The sequence below is a fragment of the Rhinolophus ferrumequinum genome, chromosome 6, assembly GCF_004115265.2.
Source record: "Rhinolophus ferrumequinum isolate MPI-CBG mRhiFer1 chromosome 6, mRhiFer1_v1.p, whole genome shotgun sequence".
NCBI classification, from domain to species: Eukaryota; Metazoa; Chordata; class Mammalia; order Chiroptera; family Rhinolophidae; genus Rhinolophus; species Rhinolophus ferrumequinum.
In genome coordinates, this window is record NC_046289.1 from 13,398,690 (window position 1) to 13,407,617 (window position 8,928).

Genomic DNA, 8,928 nt, shown 5'->3' on the forward strand with positions numbered 1-8,928 from the left:
TGGAAACACCAACACTTTAATACAAAGTTGATTATAAACATGTAATAGGGCACTACCATGCTCTATGTATACCTCTTACAAGTTTTTCACTTTGAAGAATTTGAACTTCACTTGAACTAGCAATTGTCTTTGGTGACTTGTAATATAGCATTTGGCCGCTCAACAGTGCAATTCACCTTTTCGTTGTCTAAAATAGTATTTCCTTTGTACAAGGCTAGATCCCTTCCTAGGAAAGGTTAGTCTGTTTGCAATAATCTCTGCACATGTTCAAAGCCTGGTTGGCCTGTATTGACATTTAAAAAGAAAACAGACTTGGGTTCTAAACCAAATCAAACAACTCTCCAGGAATGAGCCATATGGCTTTGTAAAATAATCTCTTAGATGGAGTTCAGCCTTAAGAACAGCAAGTATAGAAAGTTACTTTGTGAAATGATAGCCTCTTGATGCCCAGAATTCTACAAAGTCATTCCTTTGGATTTCCAAAAGCCTCTTTATCTTTTGAATTTTCCCCTATAAGTTTCGGAGAACCAAAATACTCCAAGCCATTATTTGCTAACCACATGCCTTGGGGAACCAGTTAAAATTATGAATTAGTGAAATAAGGAGACGTATGACAACAGGGAGTTGGGGGGACTGTGAACTATAGACGCCTGTGCTACCCAATTTCTAGCCAATAGCAACTTCAGGCCCTTTATTTGGAAGGATGACCATCTAGCTGGGGGTGAGGTTGGGCTAGGTGGTGGTGGCACTTGAAGCGAAATTGGCATAGCAGTTTACATAAAATAAACACGACCTTCATAGGTCATGCCAAGGAGTGGGGACAATGTATTGACGGGAATTGTGTAGGAAGAATAACTAAAGCTCCGCTAAGCTCTGTCCTGGGGCTATCCCTGGCACAGGTCCATTGTTGCCCTGTGAGAATGGGGCCCAGTACTGTCAGAGCGGTTGCATTTTCAGCTAAAGAAGCTGAAAATCCCAATATGTATGGGAAATGTCCTGGTGGTGGTAGTGATTATTTACCTCAGGTGGTCAGAAAAGGCATGTTTGATAAGGTGACATGTGAGTATAGTCTTGAAGAAAGTGAGTGAGTCACAAGGTAACAGGTGTTAGTCTTCCCGGAAGAGGAAAGAAATGCATAGTTCTGTAGCAAGAGTGTACTTGAGGGTCGGCAAGTGGTCATTGGGTCTGCAATGGAACAACTGAGGGTAGAAATGGATGGACACTGGGCAGAGGAGAAGCAAGGGGGCAGGACATGGAAGTGCAGACGGGTCTAGTAAGGGCTTTGATGAGACCTTGATGGAAAGCCATTGGAGGGTTTTGACCACAAGAATAGCATAAATTAACCTGGGATGTTTTGTTTGTTTGTTTGTTTGTTTTTAAGATTTTATTGGGGAAAGGGAACAGAACTTTATTGGGGAACAGTGTGTACTTCCAGGACTTTTTTCCAAGTCAATCTTAGTTGTGGAGGGTGCCGTTCAGCTTCAAGTTGTTGTCCTTTCAGTCTTAGTTGTGGAGGGCACAGCTCAGCTCCAGGTTCAGTTGCCATTGCTAGTTGCAGGGAGCGCAGCCCACCGTCCCTTGTGGGACTCGAGGAATTGAACTGGCAACCTTGTGGTTGAGAGGCCACTGGCCCACGTGGGAATTGAACCGGCAGCTTTCGGAGTTAGGAGCATGGAGCTCTAACCACCTGAGCCACCACGCCAGCCCCAACCTGGGTTTTAAAGGGATTATTCTGGCTGTTGCTGTGAGGAGAATAGTTTACCAAGGAATAAGAGCAGAAGCAGAGACTAAAGGCACGTTGGTTTGGATGAAATTCAACAGTGACAATATTATTTCCTCAAGTAAGAGTGACTTTAAATAGAAGGTTTTTTTTCTGTTTTTTGTTTTTTTTCCTTACTCATATGTCCAGAGGTCTGAATCTAGAGGTAAAGATGGCAGGTCTGTTGAATAAGTTCTCAGGGACTCCAAAACCTTCCAACTCATTGCTCTACAGACTCACCTAGAGCATAAGTGCAGAGAGTAAAGACTAAACCTAAGGATGTCTCTCTGTGGGCTAGGGAGTCACCTGTGTACCAGTAAGCAAGGTGAGGAAAAGATAAAGGGGGTGTCTCTACAAAGGGTATCTTACAGCTGGCTCTTAAGGAAGGGGCCCAGAAGTTTCATAGGCATTCCTGTTTGTACATCCCCTGGTGACATCGAGCTGGAAGAAATGTTAGGAAATCTACATTCTGGAAGACCAGGTACCTGGCTAAAAACTCTATTAGTATAGAAGGAGGGGACATAGATATTGGTTATGAGAAGTTTTGACCTCGGGGTACTATCGTAGTAATCCAGGTGAGAGATGAGGGTAGTGGAGGTGGTCAGAAGCATTTGGGTTCTGGATATACTTTGAGGTAGAGGCAAGAGGAAATGCTGGTGCATTGGTTGTAGGGTGTTAGGGAAAAACAATAGCCAAGGATGAGGAAGGTTTGGGCTTAAGCAACCGAAAAATGGAGCTACTTTTATTGAGCAGGCTTAAGGATAATCATGAGTTTGATTTTGGGAAAAGTTAATTTTAACACCCAAAGGGAGATGTCAGCAAGGCAGTGGGTATACAAGCCTGGAATTATAAAGAGATGTCTGGCTTAGTAATAGAATTTTGGGATTTGTCTGCATTGATATGGTGTTAAAAGTTATGAAACAACAAAATCACCTAGAGAATGAGTGTAGATAGGAAAAAGTAAACATAAGGTACTGAGCCCAAGGCACTCCAACATTTAAAGGTTGGGCAGATGGAGGAGTGACCAGTAAGGAAGGCAAAGAACAAAGAGAGAGGGTCCCTGGAAGCCAAGAGAATGAGTATTTCAAAAAGGATAAAATATTCTATCAAAATATTCTGGTTGAGTAAGATGATGATAGATAATTGGCCATTGGGTTTGGCAGCATGAAGCTCACAGATGATCTTGATACAAGCTGTTTCAATGAAATGGTGAGGAAGAAAGCCTCCTTGAAGTGGATCCAAGAGATAATACAATTAGAGAAAGGAAGAGGGTGACTATAGACAGCTTTTTGTTTGTTTGTTTTTCAGGGATATATCTATAAAAGCTAGGAAAGACATGAGGTAGTGGTTGAAGGAGGGCGATGGAGTCAAGTTTCTTGTCTTTTAAAATAAGATGTATTGCAGCATGTTCTCTGTGTTGGTGGGAAAGATCCAGTGTGGAGGAAAAATGTGATGATGCAGGAGAGAAAGGAGCGAGCTGGAGTAACATCCTTGAGAGGGTGAGAGGGTGAGAGGAAATGGTGCCCTGTGCACATATGGAGGTTTTGGCTTTAGAAAGGAACATAGAAAATTCACCCAGAAGGGAAGGCAAATTACATGGGAACAGATACAGGTAGGCAGTAGAGGCAGTGGTAGGAGCTCTTGGAAATTCTCCCCTCATTGCTTCTGTTTGCTTATTGAAATAGAATTCAAATTCATCAGCTTAGAGTGAGGATAAGGGAGGAAGAACTGGAGATTTGTGGAAAGAAAAGAAAATATGAAATAGTTAAGTAAGAGATTGGATGAGTGAATGAACTATGGAAATGTGATGAGATTTTACGTCAGTAGCCATGAATTTAAAGTTGTGAGTATGACAGGAGGTAGAGAGTTGGATGTCAGCAGAGCTGGGGATAAGGAGAGAGAGAAAGAGAAAAAGAGAGAGAGAGAGAGAGGTGGAGGGAGGGAGAGAAGAGATTAAGAGGGCATTTATTCAAAAGAGTCATAAGAAATAAGAGACCATTCAATCTAATCTGGCCATGAAGGGATGGGATGGTGGTGAAGGACTGTGTAAGGGTTTTGGATTTAATGGAGCAACTAGAGCCTTCCTCGGAAAAGTTGTGCAAAATGTGCAAAAATAGACATTGCTATTTTTCAAACACGATGTGTGAGTTAGAGTATGCTGAGATGCAGTTAAAATAAAACCCAAATTTCAGTAGCTTAAAAAGCAAAAAGCTGTTACGATAGGATTCAAGTTCATGGCTGCTCTCCTTCACACAGTCCCTCAAGGACCCAGGTTGCTGGTACTTCTCCAGCTCCAACATTTGACATCTGGGGGTCATCCAAAACCTTGCCACATCAGTCAGTAGTGGAAAAAAGCATAGAGGGACAAGTGTGAGGGGCTTTCATGAGCCATGCTTGGAAGTGGCATGTATCATTTCAATTATATTCCACTAAAGAGAACTGAATCACTTCTCTTCAGGGAACACTGGCGAATGAAGTCTAGCTGTGTGCTCAGCAAGAAGGGGAGAATGGATTTTGGTAGATCGCTGGCAATCTCTAGCACAATTAGCCCCTTTGGCCAGCATCATCCCTTACATAAAACATACTCCTCAGGGGAGAAAATCCCAAATTGTATCCAGTTATTGCATTTATCTTAAAGACTAGAATCTCCAAGAGCTGCTCAGCTCTCCCCTTCAGGTCCAGATATGGTTCCCCAAGGTCCAGCACCCTTTGAACTAAAAGACAAGTTCCCTGTGCTCCATCTGCCAACTTAACATACAAAAGTGGATGGTATAACCACAGTAAAGACTCTCAGAGCAGTCCCTGGTCCACAGCGATGATGGGATCCTATTGGAGAGGTGTTGTGAAGAGCCCCAATCCCCAGGTGAAAGTGTCTTGATTGACTCGGGGTCTGTCCTATGCAAGGAACCTTCTTTTTTTAAAAAAAATTAATTAATTAATTAATTATTTTAAATTTATTGGGGTGACAATTGTTAGTAAAATTACATAGATTTCAGGTGTACAGTTCTGTATCACATCATCTATAAATTACATTGTGTGTTCACCACCCAGAGTCAGTTCTCCTTCCATCACCATATATTTGATCCCCCTTACCCTCATCTCCCACCCCCCACCCCCCTTGCAAGGAACCTTCTTGTCCATGGCTCTTGGTGGCCCTAGGCTCTGCCCACCTGGAGAATATTCCTGTCCATTGTCCCCATGGCCACATATGGGATGGCTATTTCAGAGTATGTTATTAGGAGCTGTATACCTTTCATAGCCCCCTTTCTGTTGATGCATGGGAGTAATTTTACAGACACAACTTTGTGGTATCTGAGAATGCAGTTTGCTCAACAACTTGATTGGCTTCTGGCCTACTTGTTTCCAGTCAGTTTCATAGAGTAGTAAATAAGTCCCCAATTATTTCTAGACCTGTCCTAAAGCCTGCGTTTCTTGCTCAGCCCATTCACCTTGCTCTCATGGAATCTACGTTGACGTCTAAAACGATAGGCGTGGGGGCATCCTTGATAATATCTTTGCCACTGAGCTCTGTCTGCGTTTTTGGGTTTTTTTGTTTTTTGACATACAAATCTTATCTTCTAGCATTTGAGATGCAGAAACCATTGGTTTCCACAGCTTTGAGATGCCCTGAATTCTGAAAGCCATTTTATTCAGTTCCATTTCAGCTGGCAAACTAGTTAATTCTTTCCTGAGATCATGTCTTTCTTACCCTACTTTGCTAAAATTAATAAATAGAGCCAACATACATTAACATTTTTGCTCTTTCCCTAGAGCTACAGACTTAGTAAGCTCTTAGTTTGCCTTCTAAGTTATCACATATGTTAACTGTAGTGTCCTCCCTGCCTCCCAGGGTAACATGGGACTCTAGCTTTCTAGTCTTTGATGTCCACTTTCTTCCTTCCTTCACTCTGTATGCTAAACTAATACCATACATTTTAGATGTTTGTTATAGTCACTTTTAGGTACCGATTTCCATATTGATTAAGGAAGATGGTAGACAAATAGGCCCCTAAAATTCTGTGGCTTAAATAAAAATGTGTTCTCTCATGCAGGACGCTTAGGTCAGCAGCAGTGACATAGTTTCTTAGGGATTCGGGTGTGATGGTGAGTCTACCATTTTCCACACGTGGCTGCCAAGTTTTCCTTATGGTCACCTGCTCAGTCAGGTAGAAAGAGGAAAGCGCATGGAGGAGCATGAGAGCTAGGCTGGAACGAGTAGGCCTAGAGTGGACTGTACTAGTTCTGTTCACACTCCATTGATGAGAACTTAGTCACATGAAACAGCCACAAGGGAAACAGAAAATCAATGACAGTGATGGGTCCGGGAAGCAGGAAAGAAAGGATTTTGGTGGCCAGCTTGTGGTCCCTATTACACAGGACAATAAAGGGTGAGGACAAATGAAGGGGACTAATTCTTCCTATAGGGAAGCGTAATATCTTGGAAGTGTCATTATTCCACCGGAAGAATGAGAAGAGATCATAAATTTATAGAAGGTGCCGAGGACAAAGTGAAGGTTTTCTGAGGGGTCAATGACTGGAATTAGTTACAACAGGTGCCTAATAAAGACAAAACAATTCCATTTGATCTGATTTGCAGCAATGGAGATAAATGGGGAGAACTATTTTTTGAAGGTTGTTAGTTTTTCTGTTTCTAGAACTTGAGATTTCCTTGATTTTGAGAAAACTCCCAGATAGGATTTCAGGGGGGAAAGAAATCACAACAGGAAAGCTATTTTCAAGGAAAAAACAGTGCTCATATATCTCAATATATATTTCAGAATAAAATGACAACACTTTGCTTATGACTTGAATTAAGGTCACACTTAATGTGAACATGCTTTGGAAGAGCTACAAAAGTGTTTTTCCCCAAACTATATAAGTGAACTCAAGTGATGGCATGCCCCATGACTTTGGGAAATACACTCACAGCCATGATGTTTCCTTCATTGCCCTAAAGCCAGATTACGCCCTGTGATTGGAGGTGAGAGTTCTGAAAGGAACTGGATGTTCCCACTGCCATCCTGGGGCAAAGATGAATGATTAGGCTTTCTTCTGGGAAAGGAGCGGAACTCCTGCTCTTACTCACGCAAAAGGGTGGGAGAATGGAATATTAAAGATGATTGGGCATTTGGCTGTGTTGGATTTGAACTAGGTTTTCTTTGCTGGAACCCAGCAGGAGCTAGATAGGAAAGCAAAATTTAGATTTTTGGCTTGTACCCCTCAACCCCAAAGTAACTAGTTTTAGTAGCACTTAGTCAGATTTTGAATGGCAGTACTATAATGCCCTAAGCACCCAATATTTTTTAAAACCTTTTTCATTATCAAATGAAACACAGATACAGAAAACTCCATGATATGAAGTTACTCTTTCGTGAATTCTTAAAAGGCAAGTATTTTTGTAACCAACACCAGGTGAAGAATAGAACTTTGCCAGTGACTTCGGAAGCCCTCCACTTTCCAGTATTGACTATATACCAGTATTGACTAGCAAGAATATATAATAAATTTTTTTTTGCCCCATTAATAATAGTAAGCAAAACAAAATAAAACAAAACAAGCAAACAAAAAAATTTAAAGAAATAATCCAAGACTTGTGGTTCTAGAAAGCTGGTGGATCAAGTTAACACAAAAACTTGCATAACATGTAGAAATTCAGGATACTATATATTATATATAGTAATTTTTAAAAAATGTGCTTGCTGACTTCACAAAGAAATATCTGCTAAGGAACAAATAAGGAATGAAAAAAATAGAACTACAGATGACATTTCAGGCAAGTTCTAACAATTTTTGAAAAACAAATAATTCGCATCTTATACTAGTGGGTCTAGAAGATAGAAAAAGAAGGAAAAATCTCCATCTCATTTTATGCCATATACTAATCTCTATAGAGGCAGAGAAAGCATTCATAATACTAACTATTAATGCTAATACTAATTCGTAATAGAAACTTACAAAAACTTGCTTTAACCTCAGAAAGGAAATTATTAAAAAGCCTAGAGCAAATATTATACTTTATTGTGAAATCTGACAAGGATGTCTGTTATGCCTGTTTTATTCAACATTATTTTGCAAGTCCTAGTTAGCACAATAATATACGAATATAGATAAAAGTGTAAAAATAGGTAAAGAAAAATCAAATTGTCATTATTTGTGAGCAAAATTAATATTTACATAGAAACTAAGGAAATTTAAAGACAAACAACTAGAACTAACAAGAGACTTCATCAAAGTTGTTAGATACCTTACGAAAAATGAATTCATTCTCGCACATCAACAACAAGCAATTAAAGGATACATTTTTAAAAATACCATTTACAGTATCAAAAATCTTCAAGTGACAAAATCTAGAAGTGACCTAGCAATAATTCTAACATAGATACCTAAGATCTTTATGAAGAATGTTGTAAAACTACTGAAGAAGCATAAAAGAAGATTTTGATAAAATAGAAACATATGCTAACTTCTTGACGAAAAGTCAGAAATCTGTAAAATTTGACAAAATTGATCTGTAAAATTCAATCCGAATTAACATCTTAACAGGGTTTCCTCATAGAACTTGATAAACTGATTCTAAAAGTCCAATAGAAGTGTAAAGGGCCAAGAGTAAAAAGAAAATTTTGAAGGAGAAAGGTTAATAATGGAAGGAGGACTCTTCCTACCAGACACAAAGATTTGTTATGAAGCTAAATAGTCCATAACACCATGCAGTAATGTACAGAAATAGGCACAAAAGCTCACTAAAAGAGAAGAGAAAGCATAGATATACACTTAGGTGCCAGTCAGAATTAAGAATATGGGAAAAGTGACCTGCATAGGGGGAAGGGATGGCCATTCAGTAAATGATGCCAAAAGATTGGCTTCCCATGTGAAAAACTAGAAAATACGAAAATATAAGTTGAGTGTTACCACACATGCATCACTCATTAAAATAAATTTCAGACAGTGTTCTACGTATTACTCAGATTCCCCAACCTAAGGAAGTGGTGTGCTTATCACCTACACGATGACTTGTAATGGGTGATGTGAAAATATGAGGCAAACAAGGGTCCCAAGATGAAGGCCCAGCATTTGCCCCAATGCAGAAAGGAGCAGGCATGGCGGACAAGGCCTGTGTGATGGAAGCTGAAGACATAGGGGAGAAGTGGCCAGAGCTGAGATGGGGTATA